Below are 24,317 nucleotides of genomic sequence, written 5' to 3'. Positions count from 1 at the left end.
CACGCGCGCAGATAAATTTTTGAGTGGACCAAAGGGAAAGAGATGGGGGGGGGGAGGGGCGACCAGACGAGCGAAAGAAGAGCCCAACTTGCGGGGCTCGCTTGTTCGCCGGAATAGCTGCTGCCATCGCTGCACCGGCAAAGGCCACCGTATGGCTATTTGTCGGAGCTATGTCTTCTCTTTCGAACAGTCAAGCTGCCGACGCATCAAACGGTGGTACAGCACAGACACACACACGCACACACACACAAAGGCAAAAGAAGGTTTAGGGGAGAGGGAACCTGTTCGTTCACTGGCCGCTGGGAGATTACGGGGCCTTGCTCACGTTTTGTTCGTTTCTGCTTCCTCTGCCTCGCCGTAGCCGTCTGATAAACGAACGGTGGATGCTCACTGGATAAGAGCGCTGTGCTGCACCAGAGACGCCACCGCCTAACAGCGCAGCGCGCACGCCTTCCAAGGGGGAAAAGAAGACGAAAAAAAAAAACATAGATGTTTTTTTTCTGTTTGTCCCTGCTGCAAAGTGACACCGGCGAGTATGTGTGGCATTCGGTGTGTGAAGGTGTTGCATGCTCGCATAAATTGGCGGTGGCCCGCAGGAAATGCCAGATCTTCCAAACGCGCCGAATGGCACGCAGCAGCGCAGTGCTGACATCGCCGTACGTGCCTAAAATAATGCTACACGCCATTTCATCCTCGCGCTTACTGGCTAGACGGCCATTGGGCGCTGACACGAACAGACATAGAAGCCCGACCGATATTTCGTCGTTGCCCTTAGCTAAGGCCGAAGATCCAGACGGCAGAAATGCGATAGCTGTAAACTGTTCTCCTATATCTTAAAATTTTCCCCTACAAATGGTTCTGGTGATGTGCATTTACTGATTGCCAAAAATGGAATAGGCCATCCCGCTTCGTATCCCTCCGATCTGGCAAACATGTTAAATGATGCAATGGCGGCAGCCATGAAAGAGGTATCCAATGTATGCTCTAAAAGAGAAAGAGAGAGGAGGGAAGAGAGTGGGAGGTTAACTAAACTTTGCTCAATTTCTGTGCACGTGGAGATGTGAGAGTGACAGAAGACAGCTGTTCAGGTCAATCATCTGACCGTACACAAGACTGCGTGTCTGTAGTCGGGCACTCAAATGATGTCGCCTTGAGGTACTATAGAAGAACTCGTGTGGTTTTCTGCACTGATGAGCTGTGAAGCCAGGCTCCCAGGACATTTGCTACGCTAAAAAAGCCGATCGTTCAGCATTCTCAAGGCACACTGCAGGGTCTGGCGTTATTTCCCGAACCGGTAACAGTCGCAAGGAAGGTGACCGATAGTCTCTTTACATCTGTACTTAGCCACTCAGTGACGATATACCGTACGTGGTAACTAGTTTCCTGAGCAATGCAATCGTCGCACCTCTTGAAGCACATCATGCCAGGCTGAGACATACTTGAAGTACTTGGGTTTACACGCTCGGTTGTACGATACAGGCTGCACTGCATTCTGCAGTCTTGTGGATGAACTCATCAAGTCTGGTTTCCATCTTGCTTCAACACTGCAGAATGCCCAAAGTCCAGGTTGTGGTGCCTCACATAATGTTTACTTTGCTCTGGAGGAGGAGAATTAGACGGAAAGACAGGGAGGTTAGCCAGTTCTTCGTAACCTACGGGCTCGTCCTTATAGTGTTTTGTTTAGTCTGTTCACTTTTTATTTTTATTATTATATTTTCTTTATAATTTTGTAATACCAGCCCTTTCAGCGGCCGAACATCGTGTCTCAGCTAATAAAGAGGAAGAAGCCTCTGGTCTCAGCTCCTGGGATCGTAAAGAAAGCAGCCTCGCCCCAGTGGTCCTGAAGCGGCTGTCACTTTTCCTTTTAGATATTCTCTTGTTTGACCATGAGCGGGCATACACTGATAGTTCTACTACTTCCAATAGCTCTAGCACGGCTAATTGTCGCGTAGAACTTCGCCTATTAAAATTAGTTTCTCACACTACGGCGTTGACTGCAGTCTATATATATATATATATATTGCGATTCGAAGACAATGCTACACGCGCTAGTGTGCCCTGCGTCTACACAATCACGTTTTTCACAATCAGTTTGAATGTGAAACATCAGCCAAGACATGACATTTTATTTCCACGGCTACCGGGCAATGGCGAAATGGTCGGCAATGATAGCTTGGATGACGCTGCGCGCTCGGTTCACCAGCAGTACCTGCACTTGATAACGCCGCTGTCGAGGACAGATGCCGTGCGGAAAGTTTGCTATCTTGCATGTTTGGTCACACTTAGACAGCGGAATTGACTGGGTTGCGCCACTTGCCGCTTGCACTCACTCGACTCGCGGCTTCGCCTGCCCCAATCGGACTCTCCCGTCGCGCAACTAGGCGGGTGAGAATGAAGGGAAGGGTTTTTACCGACGAACGCCGAAAATCACCTCCCGATTTGTAATTTAGGAGTTTGGTTTAAATCGAAAGGTGCCGAATTTAGGAATTAGTCATGACGCGTCCATACTGGGTCCACACAACATGAGTGGGGCTACTGGACAAGCAGGACAATCCTCCGCCGAATATCGGTGGACTCTCCAACCGCGTCCTTACAGTGGGGATCGTATAAGGGAGCTTTGTGCGCGTACTTTCCTCCCCGCTCTTCCTGCGTGTCCTCGCCATTCTCTGTGGTGACAAGCGAGAAAGGGACGCTGAAGAATTTGCGGACTACGTGCTCTACACAGTGCAGACCAAAGTTGACATCCGTCCTTCTCTAGAATACGCGCTAATCTTAGTGGCTCCGTCGTCAACTGGGAGCGTAGCGTTTCCCAAGTGAGAATGAAAAAGAGAAGTGAGTGCTGCCAACTCTCTGACGAAAATCTCTGCATACATATGTGTATGTATATGTTAACAAATTTCTAGTGTAATTACTTTCCTTACTACCTTTATCACAATAAAGCTTTTCTTTTCGTTTTACTGTTTTCTTTCCAATAAAAATAAGTTTGAGCAGTTTTTCAGAGGACCGGAAATTCCAGAAAGGCGGCACTCTAAAAAAAGAAAAAATGAAAAATAGGTGCCGATAAGTGCAGAACTTTCCAAGGATAATAAATGCTAATAAATGTCTGTGGAATTTCAAAAACTTAGATGCCGAAAAATCGAATTTTCAGTTAGGTCTTCTGACAATGCGTCCAATGCATTGGTTGAGTGCTGGGGAGGAACTGACTTGTAAAAGGAGTAATGCGGTATCTGGATAGCACAACGAAAAAATATTGGAATCAATAGAATGTGCCCGTTTATGTTCACCTACATGTTACGCTGTACTTGGATAGGCAAGCAGAGGTAGACCTTTGGCCGGACCTTAGTTGGTTTGGATGGACACATTAAGAATATGGATTAGCGGAGTGAAATTTTGTGAGAACGCCAATAGAGCAAAGGAATAAAACAAAAATGAAAGCCATGTGTTCATCGTTGAAGTGGGCGATAATGTCATTGATCCAATACGTGCCTCATGGTCAAAAGACGTTGATCGAGTACATCCATCTTTTCCTGGCATCGGGATTTTATCTCTTCGTATGCTATGCATTTAAGTAGAACCTGCTCATGCGTCTACGTAACGCCATAGTTGTCGCAATATGGACTTGTAGGCTGGCCGCAGTTGAAGGTGATTGCTGGAGCATGTAAGGGTTAGTCGAAGTCGATGGTATAGGGTGTTCCGAAATTGTAAAGTACACGATTTGAGAATACTTATCGGAATATGAGATCAAGAGAGGGTAGAAAATGATGATGACGCAGTAGTAATAACCGTAGGGGGGCCGTAGTCCACATTGATTCTCAATGACGTACGCAGCGATTTCATATAGCAACATGCAACATGCGGGTGTATGGGCGACTGTGCATGCCATACGCGCCGTCTCATGATAACTCCATGGCGCTATTGGCGAGGGTAGAACGTGTGCCACGAAAACCCAGCGCCTGTTGTGGGGCAGCATAGGAAGAATACGAATAGCGGCGCTTGCACGAAGTGGTTTGATTCGTGGATGCATCGTTCACACATGACGTAGAACTCGCGTGATGCCCACCCGTCGGAATCGAGCCATCGCATGCGAAAGTCGCTTTTCATTTCCTTAACATTGAAGCGGCCCAATGGACCCAACAATAAGGGCTGCGTTTCCGCGAAACACTTTCGTATCCTCGCCCTTAGCGCCAGTGGTTATCAGATGACAGTGCTAATGATTCACCGTCGGCTACGCACTCACGCGTTGCTATTAACAGATCTAAGCTGCTAAGTTGTGCTTTCCTAAACTTGATTGGCCATTTCTATAGCAGTATCATTGATCGATCTGTTTGGTGGACAGCTACCACTTTCGCATGATTTCGCATGACTCCGCATCAGACACATCGGCGTCTGCGAACAAAACACCCCTGCTAGCACTGTGCGAGTGACGCAAAACGAAAAAAAAAATGGGGTGGCTGTTGAAGCTATCCATTCATGATGAGCGGCACCGACCAGGCAAAGTAAAGCATCCAAAGAAGGAGCGGATCGCACACGATGCTTTCGGCAGGTTAGGTTACTAACGACAACGGGTGAGACGTCGAAACTTACACAGCGCGCGCTGCACCAAATTACTGATTGTACACTTTATACCTGATGTGGTTGTTGAAGGCCCTGCGGAGAGCGCCGATTTACAAAGAGCAACCGTGAAAAGTGCCTGCCCTTTGACCTGTGTTTCATTAGCGTTGTACTCCGTGGTTGGGCAAGTCAGAGGAAAATGTATAGCTGGTATAAGTAACTGTCTTGGAGCACCCATATCTATGGGATGAATGAGGTAAGGAAAATTTGGTTATTGGCGCTATGCTCACAGTGCGAGCAGGTACGAGCGTTTTCGTGGGAATTTATTTTGCAAGGCACGCCTGCGGTCATTTTCTTTTTAGGTGAAATAAACGTAATCCTTAAAACTAGTATCAGGAAGTGGAAACAAAACACGAAGCTTTTGAACTGAGAAATAACCGAATAGCTAGCCTCCCGGATGGTTAATTGTGAAGGCGTTGTTGCGAAATCTCTTTGTTGCAACAAGCAGGTGCACAGATATTGAAAGTTTGGGAAGGTATTTGTACGATACGGTTATGTCGACGGCACGAGAAACTTTCGTGACACATGCTTGCATAGGTTCAGTAACTTGGCACCCTGCCAAAAAAGGCTGGCGCTTCCTGCTTTGACACAGTTGGTCAGTTGGCCACAAGAAAGCAAGCGCACGAGAGTGACTTACGCTTTCTTTTGTTCTTTTGATACTAGGTCACGTGGGATCAACAGCTGAGGGGTGATGCGTTCCACCTATGTAATAAGTGGAGGCCATCACCCCTCAGCCAGGCGAGTAAACAGCAGCGGCTATGGAAACAATTAAGTGCAGATGTAGATGACAACTACCTCAAGCCACACTGCCTCTTTATTTCAGTGCAGTATTTGTATTCCTCGTGTCAATTGCAATGATGTCAATTAAATCGCCCAAGTACCTTTTGCTTTGCTTAGGAGATTGAAACTTGGCGTACAACTAAGTATGGCTTCATGAGAAATGCTTAGATTCTTCCACAGACTTAAAAAATCGTATCTGCAGCCCCGATGCAAACACTAATCTGATTTTGACTGGCCGGCGATCACGCGGTAATATAACACAAGATAACACAAGTCCCATGACCTTGTTATGCAGACATGCCTTGGTCGAGGGCCTGTATATTATATTTATTAAAAGGCTATTTCAGCTGTGCATCTTGCAGTACCAAGACCATTTATGCTGCAGCCTCCTTACGTACGCTTTAGCGATGTACATGTTATGTGTGTTTTCCGTTTGTCTTGCAAACTGATTTGGCCTGCCGTTTATAGGCATTTTTTTCCGTGTTCCTAGTTTCTTTTTTGCCTGCCGTGGTTGCTCAGTGGCTATGGTGTTGCGTTGCTGAGCACGAGGTCGCGGGATCGAATCCCGGCCTCGGCGGCCGCATTCCGATGGGGCGACAACACCCGTGGGTGCTTAGATTTAGGTGCACGTTAAAGAACGCCAGGTGGTCGAAATTTCCGGAGTCCTCACTACGGCGTGCCTCATAATCAGAAAGTGGTTTTGGCACGTAAAACCCCATAATTAAAAAAAGAAACTTTATTTTTTTTGGTGTGTCTGTCATTTGTTTATTTCCTATTTTCTTTCCTATTTCTTTGTTTCCTATCTTCTTCTCTTTTCATTCCCTCCTCCCGAAAGAGTAGGCAGGCGTTGTGCCCCTCTCGGTGTCACTTGTCGGCTTGCTCCCTCCCTGTTTCCTTTGTGTGTTTGTATGTTTCCATATATAATAATAATAATAGTAATAAGAATAATAATTTCTCTTTTGTTTTTATCGGGTGTATTAGGCGAAAGTGAGAAACTCGCAAATTTAGAAAACAGCAGAAACAACGTCGATAATTATTTGGTGATTGACTGATGACTTATTGCTTTATTCGAGCTTGTCTATTTCATGCTTTCATTGTTGCTGTTAGGCGTAGCGTTCATCTTCCCGGATCCTATTAGGCTGGCGTGGTGTGAGGCTCTCGTTTGTAGAGTGACGCCAACATGATTCGAGTGGAATGGCTGCTTCGATGTGAAGGCGTCAGCGTTCCTGTTGCCAAGCCTTCGGCCAATCTTTAATATCGCGGTCAGCACCAGCTTAAAAAAGGGGAAGCCAGGAGCATTCAGGTTGTCTCGATCGGCGGACAAATATCTTCTAGAAGTTGGTCTGGATTCCCGGAAGATTGCATACAAGGACCGCTTTTTCCCGTGCTCCCCATTCGTCTAATCCATAACACGTCGTCGACGTCGGCGCCTGTCACCAGTGCGTGGCCTCGGTCATTCCATCTCCAAAGAACCGAGTCGCTGCGTTAAGGTAGGGAGCGGTGTCCAACGAATCTGTAAACTGAATCGTCTTTTAGTGAGCACCAGGAAACGGTTGTCCTTCCTGACTGTTCTGGCCATGGTTCCATTTTGTTCTTCAGTTGCGTCCACCCGATGTAATCAGCCAGCGCCGGTCTTCTGTAAGGACTCCTCTTATTGCATTTATTTTGCCCTTCGTCACTGGCTAGCCCAAAGCCATGCCCCCGCTTTATATTCCGGATCCTCCACTCAGTGATATGGATGTTAAGAAATGAGTAGAATAGGATAACGAAAAATCCTATACAATATGTTCGCAGCTCGGAGTACTCATTTTAGAATGAATAGCTGGGATTCGTTCTATATTGTTTTCGTGGTATTAGATGCTTTCTATGTTTCAGCTTTGTGTTTTTAATGCTTTCTGAGTTTTCTGTCATTGTAGGATGTTTTCTCTTTTTCTGTGGGGGGGGGGGGGAGCAGCATCAAGCCGCATAACAGAATATTTTTTTCCCATCTCCTCAGCCATGCGATGTCGAACTGCTATTCATTGTATTGTACGTTCCATGTCTAAAATAAATAAATAAATAAATAAATAAATAAATAAATAAATAAATAAATTTCGCTTGTGCCCAGTACGCATGATTTATGTTTGGAATTCATATGTTTCAATAAAACGTATTAACAGTGCGGCTTCGAGCCACCGTGGTGGAGTAGTGGACTTGGCATTGCGCTGCTTGCTAAGCTGGAGGTGGCGGGCTCAAATCCCGGCAGCGGCGGCCGCATTTCGACGGGGGCGGAATGCGAGAACAGCGGTGCACCTAGCACCGGGTGCTTGCTCAAGTACCCCAGGTGGTCTAATTGACCCCGAGTGCCCCACTACGGCGTAGCTCATAATCATATCGTGGTTTTGGCGCACAAAATTCCAGAAATTAGAGTTATTTGTGCAGCTTCAATTTTTCGTTGCAGCGTGCACCCCATTTACAATACACGGTGGTCATTTTTTTTAAAGTTCTACAGAATTTTTCAAGGTAGGCTGTTGCAGAGAACTTAATTCATCTCCTTCACATCGATTATTCAGAGAGGCGGACGTTACTTTAACGAAAATATTTAAGCACATATAGGACTAATTAACGAGATTGACTAACTATCTTGTGAATTAATTATTTTGCGGCACATATTACAATTTACGAATTATAACCGGCGAGCTTGCAAGGCGTACTCACTTCGAATAAATTTACAGAATGACGCCAATTTGGAGACATGCACCACCAAACTCGCCGTGAAAATGCACTGTTGTTCCACTTACATTTTTTTAAACAAAACGCTATTTATGCGTTAAAGCACAAAAGTAATTGGAACCCCCATGTATTTCGTTACATACTTTGGGAAATATCTCGAAACTGTTGCCATCCTGGAAATTCAAGTGGCTACGTCTTGCAAGTTCACCGGCTGCAATTCGTAAATTGCGATATGTGCCGTATAGTAATTATTTAAGAAGTTAAATAATACATTAAAAGTTATCTGATATCCCTCTGAAAACAAATGAGGAATGGTCTGTTTGCACGAATTACGTTCCCCATGATGTCTCTATTCGCTCAACTATGAAGCGGATGAGTGTGGCTGCGAAATCTTAAGATTTTCGCACGAGTTATGTTCTTTCACTGGGCGGAGTATTACAGCGCTCGGTTCGTTAAAAAATAAACATACACCTAGAGCGCGACTCGCTGTCGGCTGCATTTCATTACTTTGGCCTTCTGGGATGGCGGAAAGGAGGGAAAAAACATAGACTTCGGAGCGTGTCCGTGCTGCCGAAGTGAGGACTGTCATCCGGCGAAGACGTAACAAGGTTCTGTGCTTGCACAACCCTCCACGTGCCCGCTGACAGGTTTGACGAGCACCTCGCTCGGGGTGTTGTGAGCCACTTGACGAGTTAAATCGAGAGCTGGCTTGCGGGCCGGCTCTGAGCAAACTGTCCCCAGGCGGTGACGATGCCCGGCGGCATGGAGCGCGGCTTTGAAGGGCGCTCGCTACATCTCGTAGCGTTGTCACGCACTTGGAATTCGAGCAGCCGTGATAGAAGAACGTCTCACTGTCTGGTTTCTAGTCTCTGCGCTACAATTACGCGGAGTTCGCGCCCCTCGTAGATTGGCATAGGGGCTCGTGCGCGATATCTATAAATCAAACTCGAGAAAAAAAAATACATTATATATATTTCTCAACTCGCAGCCTACCATGCAACGATCGCCAAGTGAACTAGAGGAAAGAAAAGTAATAATAATAATATTTGGGGTTTTACGTGCCAAAACCACTTTCTGATTATGAGGCACGCCGTAGTGGAGGACTCCGGAAATTTTGACCACCTGGGGTTCTTAACGTGCACCTAAATCTAAGCACACGGGTGTTTTCGCATTTCGCCCCCATCGAAATGCGGCCGCCGTGGCCGGGGTTCGATCCCGCGACCTCGTGCTCAGCAGCCCAACACCATAGCCACTGAGCAACCACGGCGGGTGGGAAAGAAAAGCGTCAATATTAAAGACTAAAAAAAAAAGTTCGAAGTCGCACGCTGCGGAAGGCAGTGCGACGAAAACCCAGGCGTACCCCCTCCACGCCCAACGGCAAGGGATGGTCTCCCTCCAATGGCGGGGTGTGGTGAAGTGCTCTGCGTTACTTTCTCTTCCTTTTACAGTGAGCCCGAACGTCCCTACATTTTTAATAACCAATGCGCGCAAGTATTCTTTCTCTCCTGCACGTACCTACACCAGAGGCCCCAAATCGATGCCGCTAACCGCTGGGCGGCCAGCGCGCCGGATGCCCGATCAATGGGCTAACCACGGGCGACCCGCGCCTGCTCTTGCCTTTCGCGTGCCGGGGGGAGAAGTCGGTCGGGCGGTAATAACCTCTCGTGTTTCGGCGTTTTACGACTTCTCTCTCTCTCTCTCTCTTAGTGGCTTATCTTCAACTTATTACCAGCAAGCCAGGTTTTCTGGACAAAGGTCTGTAATACGGCGCACACTCTTAGGATGCTGTCCTTTGTCGGCGCTCGCACGTAATATCGGGAATGATATACAGAATATCTACTCTATATCGACGGCCATCTGTTTGTCTTCCCTCTTACCTATGCGATGCCTTCCCTCTTTCATTTTGTGAGGCGAACGCGTCACCGTCAAATTAATTCCAAGTCACGAGAATATGCCATAAAGGTTCGCTTCTTTGCTCATTTTTCGCCTCGGCAGTATTGAATAGAAAAAGAAAAGAAATTGCACTAGTTCAAATGATGAACTCTTTAATCAAACAATGTTTTCTAGTCTAATACTATGCACAATGACACCGCTTCTCGCTGCTGCCACTATAGCGATGTTTCAAAGTTGCCTTCGCATACAAGGGTTCCCCACTATCAAAAGAAAAAGAACGCGAATAAAGACTTTCCGACGTGTTTTGACATGAAAGTAACAACGTCCACTGCCGTCCGCCACGATCTCGCTGTAAGGAAAAGGAGCTCCGGAAGTGTGATTCCGTGGTGATTTGTAAACGAGTTTTTGAACACGGGTAAGTAGGTCAGCTGCGTTGGCTTGGCCGGAGCAAGGCGTTGGCGTTAGAGAGCTACGACACACATAGACAGAACATATAGTTGAACTTCATCACTCTTGGCGAGATGCGTTTGGCAGCTTCGGAAGAAAGCGAGAGTGGTATCGAAAATAACAACAACAGCAGCAGGGGCAAATTAGCGTAGTACATCTTCGTGAGATCTTAAGCAGAGAGAAATGCAGTTTTAAGTGAGCAGCTGTGGCAATATTGGTAATCGCAAAGAAAGCAGCCGGTGTTACGTCGTCCAACAACTTATCAAATATTGCAGCCTGCTTTGACGCACCTGATAAGAGGCTTCACGTTAGTTATAACACTGTAGTAGACGTTACAATCTAATCCCCATCGACAGTGATATATGACATGGTTTCAACAAGCCCATCAAGAGTTCCCGCGAAACACATATTCATATCTTTGTTTTTTTTTTTTTGCGAACGCTTCTTGATATTTGGTGTGTCAGTTGTGACCAGGAACATGGTCCTTATAGGTAGACGAAATGCTTGACCCGTTTTTGATTCTCTCTTTACTCTGTATATAACGTGACCGTTAGTTTCATTTTGCCCATGATGCTACCACAAGTACATAAGACAATCTTATCCTTCACTCTTTCGAAGGGCAATAAATTTGGCAACGCGAACGAACGAGAAAAATGAACAGTTGGTAAGCTCTTTCCTCTGAAAAATTTAAATATCTTAAATAGAAGCTTTCAAGTAGTGAAATCTGTGAATAAAATTCAATACGCATATTAGAGAAAAACTATCTACAAATTGAATATTGAATTATTTTTTATATCTAAAAATGTTATAAAATTTACGTAGACTCTGTCTGTTAAAATAAAGGTTAATTTCCATTATTTGATGCATGTATGTAATACCGTTCGAAACGGCACGTCCGGTCAATTGTATGAGGAGCTCGTAAGTGAAAGACAGCTTCATTCAATTATCCGGCACACCATCACAATGGCAGCAATAAAATAATGTAGCAGCGCATCACCAGGTACACGTAGAGTATTGTCTTCGTTGAACGATACAAGTTTGATGTTACGGTGTCGCACGTTGTTTTAAAGGGATGCAAACATGGTGACAGAGAAAAACAAGCTTTATGAACGCCCCACTTTTTGCAAACATGGTGAGACTATCCAAGTAATAAATTGCATGCTTTAACTAAATAATCAACAACATATTCGTATATTGGCTGCCTAAAAGCAATACATTTACAGGGTTTTGCAGCTAACGTTAGCCTAGCTCTTAAAAATAAAATATAGACTATACCAGGACGCAACCAACGGTATTTTGTCAGCAGTGACGTATAGCCTCTAACCATACAGCTAGGATAGAACTAGCAGAACTTTCTAAGATAATCAACAAGCGTAAGACAGCTGACATAAGGAAGTATAATATGGATAGCATTGAACATACTCACAGGAACGGAGGAAGCCTAAAAGCAGTGAATAAGAAACTATGAATAGGCAAGAATCAGATGTATGCGTTAAGAGACAAAACCGGCAATATCATGACTAATATGGATGAGATAGTTCAATTGGCTAAGGAGTTCTATAGAGATTTTTACAGCACCAGTGGCACCCACGACGCTAATGGAAGAGGGGATAGTCTAGAGGAATTTCACATCCCACAAGTAACGCCGGAAGAAGTAAAGAAATCCTTGGGAGCTATGCTAAGGGAGAAGGCAGCTGGGGACGATCAGGCAACAGCAGATTTGTTGAAGGATGGTGGGCAAATTGTTCTAGAAAAACTGGCCACCCCGTATACGCAATGCCTCATGACCTCGAGCGTACCGGAATCTTGAAACAACTCCAACATAATCTTAATCCATAAGAAAGGGGGCACCAAAGACTTGAAAAATTATAGACCGATCAGCTTACTGTCTGTTACCTACAAAGTATTTACTAAGGTAATCGCAAATAGAATGAGGAACACCTTTGACTTCTGTTAAGCAAAGGACCAGGCAGTATTTCGTAAAGGCTACTCAACAATAGACCATACTCGCACTATCAATCATGTGATAGAGAAATGTGCGGTATATAGCCGACCCTTATTTCATTGATTACCAGAAAGTATTTGATTCAGTCGAAACCTCGGCAGTCATGGAGGCATTACGGAATCAGGGTGTAGCCGAGCCGTATGTAAAAATACTGAAAGATGTCTATAGCAGCTCCACAGCCGTCGTCGTCTCCATAAAGAAAGCAAGAAAATCCCAATAAAGAAAGGCGTCAGGCAGGGAGATACGATCTATCCAATGCTATTCACAGCGTGTTTACAAGAGGTATTCAGAGACCTGGATTGGGAAGAATTGGGGATAAGAGTTAATGGAGAATCCCTTAGTAACTTGCGATTCGCTGATGGTATTGCCTTGCTTAATAACTCAGGGGACCAACTGCAATGCATGCTCACTGACCTGGAGAGGCAAAGCAGAAGGGTGGGTCTTAAAATTAATCTGCAGAAAACTAAAGTAATGGTTAACCGTCTCGGAAGAGAACAGCAGATTACGATAGGTAGCGAAGCACTGGAAGTGGTAAGGGAATACATCTACTTAGGGCAGGTAGTGACCGCGGATCCGTATCATGAGACTGAAATAATCAGAAGAATAAAAATGGGCTGGGGTGCATTTGGCAGACATTCCCAGATCATGAACAGTAGGTTGCCACTATCCCTCAAGAGAAAAGTATACAGCAGCTGTGTCTTAACAGCACTCACCTACGGGGTAGAAACCTGGAGGCTTACGAAAAGGGCTGTACTTAAATTGAGAAAGACGCAACGAGCTATGGAACGAAGAGTGATGGATGTAACGTTAATCAATAAGAAAAGAGCAGATTGGGTGAGGGAACACCATAAAATCTTAGTTGAAATCAAGAAAAAGAAATGGACATGGGCCGGACATGTAATGAGGAGGGAAGATAACCGATGGTCATTAAGCGTTACGGACTGGATTCCAAGAGAAGGGAAACGTAGCAGGGGGCGGCAGAAAGTTAGGTGGGCGGATGAGATTAAGAAGTTTGCAGGGACAACATGGCCACCATTAGCACATGACGGGGGTAGTTGGAGAAGTATGGGAGGTCCCTTTGCCCTGCAGTGGGCGTAGCCAGGCTGATGATGATGATGCTGATGCTGCTGATGATGATGATGACGACGACGACGTATAGCAGCAGGATAATTTTTTTTCACAATTAAATTACTGAAAATTAGATGAGAATAATTAGCGTACTTTTTACTTGCTGAGTCGAGGGCGCGAATTTTGATAGAAAGGTAATAATTGTGTTTTAGAACACCCGATTCAGTTGTTTTCAGTGGGCTACATCACGCGTAATTATTTTTTCCGCGTTATCATGAAAACTTGCCAAATATGGCAAATAGACGCATGGTTGCACGTCCGCGCGCCGGGACACCGGCGGTCCCATGCTTTATTCGCAAGAAGGAACTCTGCTCAATGCCTTTGTCCTCCCCCTGTGCGCCGCTTTTCACTGCACTAGCCGCACCCTTCAGCGCGGAGAAGACAGCTTGCAGTTCGCGCTGACCAACGGCAGTCACCTTCACGTGGCCGCCGAGCCAGGCGCTGAGCAGCGTTATTTCTTCCGAGCAAGGCCTGAGACTGCTGGTGCCGCGGCGCGCGGACGCGTAATCATGCGACGCTAGTTTTCATATTTCGCGCATTTTCTTTGTAACGCCGTAAAAATAATTACGCCAGACATAGGACGCTGAAAACAACTGAATCGGGTGTTCTGAAACACAATTATTACCTTTCTATCAAAATTCGCGCCCTCAATTCAGTAATAAATGTGTTCGTTAATTATTCTCATCTAATTATCGATATTTCAATTATGAAAGAAGGGGGTCCTTTGGTGAGGTACATCACTGCTGACAAAATACCATTGGTTGCGTCCTCGCACATACTTTACTTTTATGAGCTTGGCTAAGGTTAACTGGGACATCCCATGTGTCGAATGACTGGAAATCATTGAGCAGATGTAAACTGTCCCGAGCGCTCACGCAGAAACTAGTGCATGTACGCGACAGCCGCGGCTCTCCTGCTGCAGAATTATTCTGAACAGCCTCCACTCGCGCCAATATCTCTCTCTCTCCCTCGTGACTTCAATGAGTATCTTTATGTGTTACTTATTCGAAAGAAACGAATATTAGAAAACTTCGAATTGTAGGTTATCTAATCGAACATGATTCGACTATCAATAACTACTTCATTCGCATCTGCACTTTCTAATAATCGTGCACCCCTAGTTTTAATATATGGGGCTTAACGGCCGAAATCCACTGCACGGGTAATGAAAGACGACATATGGTGAAGCGCTGCGAATTAATTTCGAGCACCCGACGTTCTCTAACGTGCTCTTAAAGCGCGGCACGCAAGTGTCCTTGCCTTCTGGCCCCATTGAAATACGACCGCCGGGGCTGGGAATCCCACCCGCGACCTCGTTCTCAGTATAGCAGACCTCCTGTGTGTACACTGAGCCACAGCGACGGGTGTTTCTCCGGTGCATTGCAGCGCTGTTACAGGGACCGAGGTTACGTCCACTACAACAATGTGTGAGTCGGCGCATGAAAGCCCTGAGGACCGTTCGGACTGATGGCAGGAGCCGAAAAAGGAAAAAGAAACAACACTTTTTTTATACTATTCTTCTGACCTCGCAGCACAAAACACTCGCGCCGGAGCGCGCAATATATAAAAGGCGGGCGAGGAAGATGACGATGGCTGCTACACTGCTTATAGTGTTTACTGCGTAGAAATCGTGTTGCTAAGAATAATTTTCCACTCTATACGCCCCCATAAAGGTTATTTACATCCGTGTGCGGAAAAGAGACAACGAAGAAACAGAAACATATGCACGGAGACGATTGTTATGTTTAACTTAAATTTAGAGGTGTTAAGCCGCGGTAAATTAAGTGATAAAGCTCCACACGAGTGGTGCGGAGGACCTGGGGTGTGCCCCCGCCAGCAGCAAGCTCTCTTTTCGTTCAACTTTAATTTGGCTTGTTATTATTGTTTCAACATTTAGGATACACATAAAAATTGTTTCCACCTATACTTTCTCTGGCCTCATTGTCTCTCGTCTGCATATGGCTGTAACTAAAAAAAAAGGGAAAAAGATAAACCGAGTCCTTCGGATCTCCTCATTTCTATAGCTCCTCGATCGTGGAGGGCATTGTTTAATATGTTTTGACGTACTGACATAAACGCGGTTCCAGGTTTCTGGGGTCAATGATAATATACGGCGCGTCAGCGTTTCGTCCTGGATTGGTTAATAAATAGAATATAAAATTTTCTGAAGAACAATGTGTTCTAGCAGTCTTAGGCCATGCTTGAAGTTATGCTTGAAGTTATGCTTCAGTCTCTTGTACCAGAGACATTCGGTTTTTGTAAACCTTCTGACGCAGCACTTGTGTCTTCGCACATTGACCGCTTTGAGAATTACACGCATAGTTCACCCCTTTAGAATGGCGTGAACACAACCATGTCCAGTAAGAGGCAAGTTGTTCACCTTTTCTTATTTTTTATTTTCGTGCTAAGGAACCATTGAGCCTGAAATACAACACTATACTTTCATGTTGGCCAAAGACTGTAGAGAAAGGTTGAAGGACAACGCCGCGGCTGTAGTAACACACGGTTAAGAAATTGAGGCTGCCCCTTTCTGCAATAACACGCGCACGTACACCACAAACAAACAGGCATGCTAGGTCTACAAAAAAAAAAAAAAAATAGACGCAAACGCGAATATGAAAAAAAGTAGCAACGTGCATTCTTTATTCATCGTCTCCCTCGGCGTGGTCACTAGCGTACTGTTCGTGGTCAGACCCAGGAGTCGGTGTGGGACGCCTCCCCCCTCGGCGCGTGTGCTGCCACCCACGGTGCACGTGTCGCGCAGTTACAGGCGGAGCAGCCGCGGCCGTAACCACACGAGACGTGCGCGAAGGGTGCCGCACGGGTAGAGGAGAGAGACGTATATATATATATATATATATATATATATATATATATATATATATATATATATATATATATATATATATATATATAGTATCCTTGATATCGACGCGCAGCAAACACAAAGCAAGAGAAGGACGGGACAAGCGCTGTTTAACGACTAGAACTTTATCAGAAACGAAACGTGATATATGCACACATATATATGAGCACATCAGCGAAAAAAATCTAAAAAAAGGTATTAAAAAATACGCCTAACTCACGCAGTTCACCCTCCTTGTGAAATACAGGGTAACAGAACGCAAACCTTCGTATAGTTGAGTCGCGATGGCATTTCAGGTTCATAGAGATTTTTGCCGCGGGCTTTCTTTGATCTTGCTGGTGTTCTTATAGCGGTGTTCTGCAGTGAAGTACGATCTGTGGTCGCTGCTTCTCTGTGGAAAACAGAATACTTTAACCCGTGACGGTGCATTATTCACGCGGAGAAGACAGCTCGCAGTTCGTGATGACCAACGTAAAATAACGTAAATACAGCTGAGGCGACCGCTAACTTGAACGGAGATGGTTACGATTGTTTCTGATCATTGCTGGAACAGCCCCGATAAATGTGGAGGTTACGAGGATCTTGACGTGGTCTAGGAATGTCGCGACTCTTCTGACAGAGCGCCTGGGATTGTCGCAAAAATGTGGCACTATGGCTGCTGGTCCGTGCAGTGCAAACCTGTAGATGGATCGAGTGCTTGAAATATTTGTTCATTAACCTTTAATAAAACGATCAAATGATCCGATGTCTAAGGCCCATGAATACTAACACGCTGCTGAGGGGTGAATTTGTTGGGATAGCGTATGCCTGAAGTTTTCAACTGTAATAAAGAAAGCGGACCATACTTGCTGCAGTCTGCCGCAAGTTGTCAAATAATGCATGTAATGTGCTGGTATGATGATCACGTCACGCAAGGCAGTAGCAGCACACGGCTGATAGACCACTCATATACAAAGGAAATGAGATGTCAGGGTGGTCCCGGAACATCTCTACCTGTAGCACTCATTTAACCACCTGCAAAATCCGTGTTGCAATATAGGAAGCGGAGAACCGCAGTGTGGTTGCCGTTATGTCTCCGTCACTTCAAGCTCCAGGGATCGCCAGGCGCTCAGAACCGATAAGGTCGTGGGCGAGGCATCGGCGCCTACGGTTATTAACAGAAGCCGCCGGTGGCGGGCGCCTGGCCGGACTCGCGCCGGCATGCACTTCTGTAAGCAGCGACACACGAGTAGCCGCCCAACATTGTTTACCTTGTGTCACATCAGCAAACTAACAGCCACCACTTGCTCATATCATTTCTTTTATTGCCGTCCTCACGTGTGTTCATGTCTTTCTTCACATTTGCTAAGGTTCTGCCCTTTCATCGTTAGAAGTTGCTATTCCTTTTTCAAAGGTTGTTTTTACATTAAACACAATAAGAGAAGGAAGCCAACAACGCTGTTGCCTCACGTCATATGAGGTGTTTTATTGTGGCTGTCCGCCCACAGTTGAACTGGTTTTGATGTTGCGGTCACTGCATTTAGGAGAAGAGGTGAAATGTAGCTCTCAGAAGTTATTATTCCAGGTTCCAAATATAAACTGCTGATGGCGGTGTTCAAATAAAAAAAAAATGACGACACATAAAATGCTGGCAGGGCCACCTGTTGGTAAAATAGTCTTTTGGAGGTAGTGCAAACGACTTCAAGAACCCATCATTGCGGAGGCGGTGGGGGCGTGTTACGAAAAGTAGAAGACTAAGGGAAAGAAAGAAAAGATCAAAGCCCCTTTCTTAAAGAAAGGTGGTTGAACGCGAAGCTTTCCCCCAATGCAACCTGAATCAGCAAAACTGATAGTTGGGCGAGTTGGTACGAATTCATAGCAAAATATTTAGCGCGCACAATTGACAAGGACACAGCGAAGGGGGACACACGAGCGCTTACTCACAACTATTTTATTTTCGGAAAGATACAAAATACATACCCCAGCGATCGTCTTGAATCAGATTCCAAAGCCAACAACCACGTGACGAACCCAAGAAATGCTGAGGGACCCGACGTTATGCATGTGTGATTTGATTGCTTCTTTAGGATTGTATTTTTTGAACGTTGAACTTGAATGAAGACATTTTGTTAAGTTGCATATCCTTTACTTTAGATCATTTAGCCGTTGATTACACGCACACACTCACACTTTCACGGACGACTCTTCACTTGCACAGTATTGCCTTGTGATCACTGTGGTAGGCGGTCAGAGGCTCTGCCATCGTAACGTGACACAGCCTGCTTGTAAACGCGATATCAATGCAGGAACGGTGTTGCGTCGTGGGTCTATCTAGCGTCTTCAGTTTCAACGAGTAGCGATCTAGCATGAAACTCTCGATCAATTTGCCATGCTCTTTCGCCACATCGATGTTGAAGTCACCGTACGGGAGGATCGACGTACTGTGTGGCTCTAAGGCCTTCATCGTTTCTGCCAGGAACGTTCCCGCGTCACAACGAGACGTGTTCGCTCTGATGTACACGCTGACGACCACAAGACAAGTAGGCATCCCGACTGCACAAGCGTTTCCCACATGGCTTCTGCATGCCGTTGCCGAGACATGGGATCGGCCTTACGGTCACGATCGCGCTCGCGCTTACGTTCGCGTACGGCAGCCTCTTCCGCCGTGCGCTACAGCCGCGGCCTACCCATGGGGACTGTCGGGAATACATTGCGTGACGCTCGTAATGCAACGCATGTATATACAATTCGTCTAGGTAGCGTTGCGTTCGACCATCTTTCTTTAAGAAAGGGGCTTTGGCTTTTTTTTTTCCAGATCCTAGGACGAGCCCGTGTTCACGCGTACTTGCTGTCTTCCATAAGCAGGGAAGCTCAGTTAATTGCGACAGGGGTGGTGTCATTCCTAGCAGACGCAACTTGCGCTTCCAGTGAACTTTTTTGTACATGCCCTACTCTTGTTGAGCTGGTCGCTTCGCGCCATTATCAGGCACTGATCGGCCGGCCAGTCGACGCTGGCGAGGTACTGCGAATGTAAACTGTAGTATTCTACGCAGATGTGTAAGCTGGCTTTCCTGCAGTGCGTTTTCGACGCTCACAGACGAATCAGTGAGACATAGAAAGCTTTGCTTTAAAAGAAAGCCGAAAGATATTAGACATATTTATTAGCTCTTTCAGGGTGCACGTTGCGATATCGCTGATTTCCTGAACTTTTTATTGCGAACCTGGGCTCGTCTGCACAAAACATTTCTAATACGTAAATCCTGTCCGTGATTATTCATCACAGCGGCGATCGTCTTGTTGCAGCTGGATAAATCTAAGTAAAGTGTAGACTTGTTGCGATTGCAAACCTTTTGCTGAGGCGCGCAAGTAGCGAGACGCTTGTACTCTTGACTAAACCTTTTAACCGTTTTTACTGAAGTACCAGACTGCGTGCACTCTAGACGCCGTTAATGACGCACGAATGCATGTTGACGCGCTGAAAAGAAGGTATGCAGATATATTTATATCATATTTCGCGCTCCAAAACGATCTTTGGCGCCACTTGTGTCTCGGTGACGAAATTCGATAAGTGTAAGAGATACTGCGTGCCTCATGCAGCGTTTCGTCATTTTTGAACTGTACTGTGCGACTGTGGCAGTAGTGACGTATATTAACCTCTATATACCGAGTGCAGGTCGTCTGTTGTTGCCATCAGGGAAATTAGAAGCTTTACCAACGCAACTGAATGTGTCGGGGGATATCACGTGACAGAGCGGCAAGGGTTCCGTCTACTGAGCTTTGTAAAATCGCAGCGCTCGCTATACGAAACATCCTTCTTACTATCATGACCAACGCTTCCGCGCCAAAAAAAGAAAAAAGAACGAGAGCAAAAAAAAGAAGAAAAAACAACTAACAAGTCACATCAGTCGTCTCATTTCACGCTGCAGGCGACGTGGAACGCAGGACTAGAATAATATTGATGTAACTTAAGAAGCCGGAAAGGAAAGCCGCCGATACCCCGGCTTCTACAAACAAATAAACACACTGCAGACTGCCACTGCTAGTCACGCTATTACTGAAAGTTGAGCAGGCACGACTGCGTTTCAACGAAGTAACGGTTCTGGGGGGGGGGGGGGGGGAGAATTAAGCAAGCACCCTCAAATAACGGCTGCGGGGGCCTTGTCTGCGCATACCTGCGGACACGTGTCCGTGGCTCATTAACGATAACTGGTCAAATGGAAACGTCCAAACTCAGAAAACTCTTGTATGCACATAATTTGTGCTTCAACAAATGAGAAGACGAATAACGTAAAAAAGAATTGGTTCGGCATATAACTATCTACTTTACTTCTGTGGTGAACGCAGTCACCGAAGAATGAAAGCTACTCAATACTACAACGACAAGAACAACAAATAACAAAAAATAAATAACAATATAAATAAAAATAGGAAAAAGACACCCGCCGCTGGTAGATATGGTGTCCCACTGTTGAGCACAAGGTCACGAGCTCGATTCCCGGCCGTTGCGGCTGTATTTAGGTGGGAGAGGAATGCAAAAAAACGCTCGTGTATTTAGATTTTGGTGCACGTTAAAACCATCCCGGGTGGTCAAACTTCATCGCGAGCGCTCCGCTACGCTTCGTCCCCCATTGTGGCATTTTGGGGCGCTACATTTCACAATTTAATTTAACGAAAAGAAACGTTCGCTAGTTAGAGACAATAATTAGACAATAAGGTTGTCTAATTTCTCTCTAAATGGTAATTTTATTCTGAGTGTGACTTCGTCTCTTTAAAGTAATTTGTTGCTTATCATTGAAACAATCCAAAAGCTTGTTTTCCGAGACTGTCTAGGCATGCAGACAAGGCCGCTCAGTCAGCTCATGAAGACGGTATGGCGCATATGTCATACTGCTCTCGAGAATAGATGCACGAAGGAAACGTCGTGTTCCCACGTTTTTGCTCGTCACCACCACTGGGGATTCAGCTCATAACAGTGCGGTAACCTGGTATTGGGAGCCAGACGTGCTGAACAGTGAGATATATATAGCGCAATATTTACACTCAGCATTTCGTGCGGTCATTTGTGCGCCACGATGACCGTGAGAGGGGTGGTGTTCGCGCACACAGTTCAGAGGCCGCAAACGGCTGTTCTGCCGCGGACATAGACGGCATTGTGCACATTCAAAAAAAAAAATGGCAGTGGCTTAGCTCGGCTATGCCAGAATATACGTAGCGAAAGCTAAGGCATAGCATGGTTAGCCTTGGTTAATCTTGACTGCAAGTCCAGTTTAGTCTGGTTGTCTAGCTATGTTTGCGGCGTTTAGCCAGTCGTTCGGCGCGCTGTTCGTCTGTTTCCTGGGCGATTCGTTTCCTCTTCATCTTGTTCCGATGTCGATTCCAGGCCTCCTCCTGCTTATCAGAATTGTCGCCGTCCATACTGCCGCCTCAACTGCGGTAGCGACGCACGCGAGCTGTCCTTTTCAATCCTCCAACATGTTATCAGGCATGCGACGCAGCTGGAGAAGCGGCGGAGGCGAGCGCAACGACGAGGAACGCGGTGTGACGTCATACCAAACGGTGGCAGCTGAAAGGCGCGGCGCTGCGCAGCGGCGGAACACCTGTAGCTCGGTGCTACTAGTGGCGCAGGCGCAGTAGTGACTAGGGAGCGAGAGAGAGAAATATCCGCAGCGAGGCGCGCGTTGTGACGTCATGTGCCTCCTTGGAGCACCGCCACGGCGAAATCGCAAGTTCGTGGCCAGTAAAGCTTTCGCTTTAAAAACATCAGAGCCATTCCCCTTATGAAGGTGGACGACGAGCGAAGCTGTGTATGTGTGCCCCTTAATGGCGGACTGTCCATTGCCGCGCGTCAAACGCCGTATGCACACAAATGGAAGGCGAGGCGCGACTAGTCGCTCTTCCACGATGTTGAGCCTCGGAAGATGATGAGGCACCGGAGAGTATACATACCCATGTATCGTTGCAAAACGCGGCACAACACCTTTTACTAACGAATCCCGGCATGTAGAACAAACGCGCACGTCACCGCCCTCGCAGGGCACACACTGCTTCACCGTAGCCAAGGCGATCATGCATTGGTAGACGTCCCGCAGCGCATTAATGATTGTGAGGTCAGTCGAAAACCACAGGTGGTCACACACGACACAGGCTACACAAAAGTGGATCCCCACAAACTCCCTCTGAAACCTGGCTGTTGCTCCAGTGAAACGTTCCAAGTTTGCGGTATCTGGGCCACATGGACATGGCATTTCTTTCCGCCTCGCGGTCCTGGCGGACAGGATGCTTACGGCTCTGCCAGCACGCGAGAGCGGAAGGAAAGGAGAAACGCTAGCGCTTGGAACGCCGACAAAGAGAGGGCGGTGTGAACGTAGACATGGCCGATCGACGCGGGTCGAAGTGTAGTATCTGTTCTTATAACCTTAATATCTGATACGGGTTGTATTTGGACCTAAGATATTAAACTTATTTTTGCAAGTTGGCGGGTGCTTAAAGCCTGCTTCACCTCCGCCGCGGGTCGGCCGGGTGTTGCACTATCTTCGGGATCGGCCCACGTTTGGGAAGAAATTAAAAAAAAATTAAATTGTGGTGTTTTACGTACCAAAACCACTTTCTGATTATGAGGCACGCCGCAGTGGAGAAATACGGAAATTTCGACCACCTGGGGTTCTTTAACGTGCACCTAAATCTAAGTACACGGGTGTTTTCGCATTTCGCCCCCATCGAAATGCGGCCACCGTGGCCGGGATTCGATCCTGCGACCTCGTGCTCAGCAGCCCAGGGAGAAATTTTCGGTCTACAGATCTCTGTATTAACACGTGTACTTGTCTTTATCGGGCGACACGCCTCACCACCTGACAAACGTTATCGCACAGCGCAGGACGCGCTTGCATGTGTGGGAAGTTTCTGGAATGTTATCGATGGTTCCATCCACTGTCTGTGACCGAAACTTGTGTAATCAGATTGCATGCATGCGCAACGCGAATAATGTAGAACTTTCTGGAAGGCACGCGGGTCCCAGCGATTAGTCTGGAATATTCGGCGATTAATGTATAAAAGCCGACGCGCTTGACCCGTTGATCAGATTTTCGACGATCACCGACTGTATTCGCCGGTCTCGTTGTGCTTTAAGTGTAGCCTGTTTTGTGGGCACAGGTTCGCCCAATAAAAGATAGTTTTACCTTTCACAGTATTGCTACTGTGTTCTTTGACGTCACGACCACGTGACAATATAGTTTTTTCGAGAACCTAGCCATATACAGTTTCGCTATAGAAATTTGTTTCTGAATAAATCCCGACCCCCACTGTGAGATACGGTTCATATCGCAGCGTATGAGCTCAGAGCCATAGGAATTTTTAATGACTTGTTTCGAGTACGGCTTCTTAGAGCGGGCATTTACGAAGCATTTTGCTTTACGTATTAGAATGAGGGAATGTGGTAGAGGACTGAGAACGTTGCCTGTGATGACTGCATTTCCGAAGAGACCATTGATCCTATTCCTCCCCGTTTTCCTCGTGACGTCTCACAAATACAGTCGATCGGGACGGTGCCTATTAGTCTCGGCAACCTGCCACTTTCGCAACAAACTACCAAGGAGCGCCGAACTCGGCATCCGCCGCATGAAAAGGCAGCGAAGGTGCTCTAAGCTGAAGCGGCTGGCACAGACGTGTTTATCATGGCTGCGCTTGAGTGACGTAAGTTAAAAAGGGTTTACTGCATGCGTCGGTTATCTTTCTGTCACCCCTTTTCCCTCCTCTATAGTTTAAGGCAACAAAGCGGAATTGTTGTTCTTGTTGGCTTACTAACGTTCCCCATTTGTGTCGAGCCCATTTGTCTCCGCCTGGGTATTTCCGGCGTCGTGGTTCCAGACCCTTCCATTCGGTGCCGACCTAAGACAATAT

General features: G+C 46.4%; 1 protein-coding gene and 1 pseudogene across 1 annotated transcript in view; both read left to right on the top strand.

The window, feature by feature from the left end:
• The window catches only part of LOC142559268 (uncharacterized), a 290,647-nt gene that overhangs the window by 192,971 nt on the left and 73,359 nt on the right, over positions 1-24,317 (top strand). The window lies entirely within an intron of this gene.
• Positions 22,799-22,974, top strand: LOC142567599 (U2 spliceosomal RNA; annotated as a pseudogene).

This window comes from Dermacentor variabilis, chromosome 1 (genome assembly GCF_050947875.1).
Source record: "Dermacentor variabilis isolate Ectoservices chromosome 1, ASM5094787v1, whole genome shotgun sequence".
NCBI lineage: Eukaryota > Metazoa > Arthropoda > Arachnida > Ixodida > Ixodidae > Dermacentor > Dermacentor variabilis.
The sequence above is the reverse complement of the archived record's forward strand: the minus strand, read 5'-3'. Positions and strand labels throughout refer to the sequence as shown.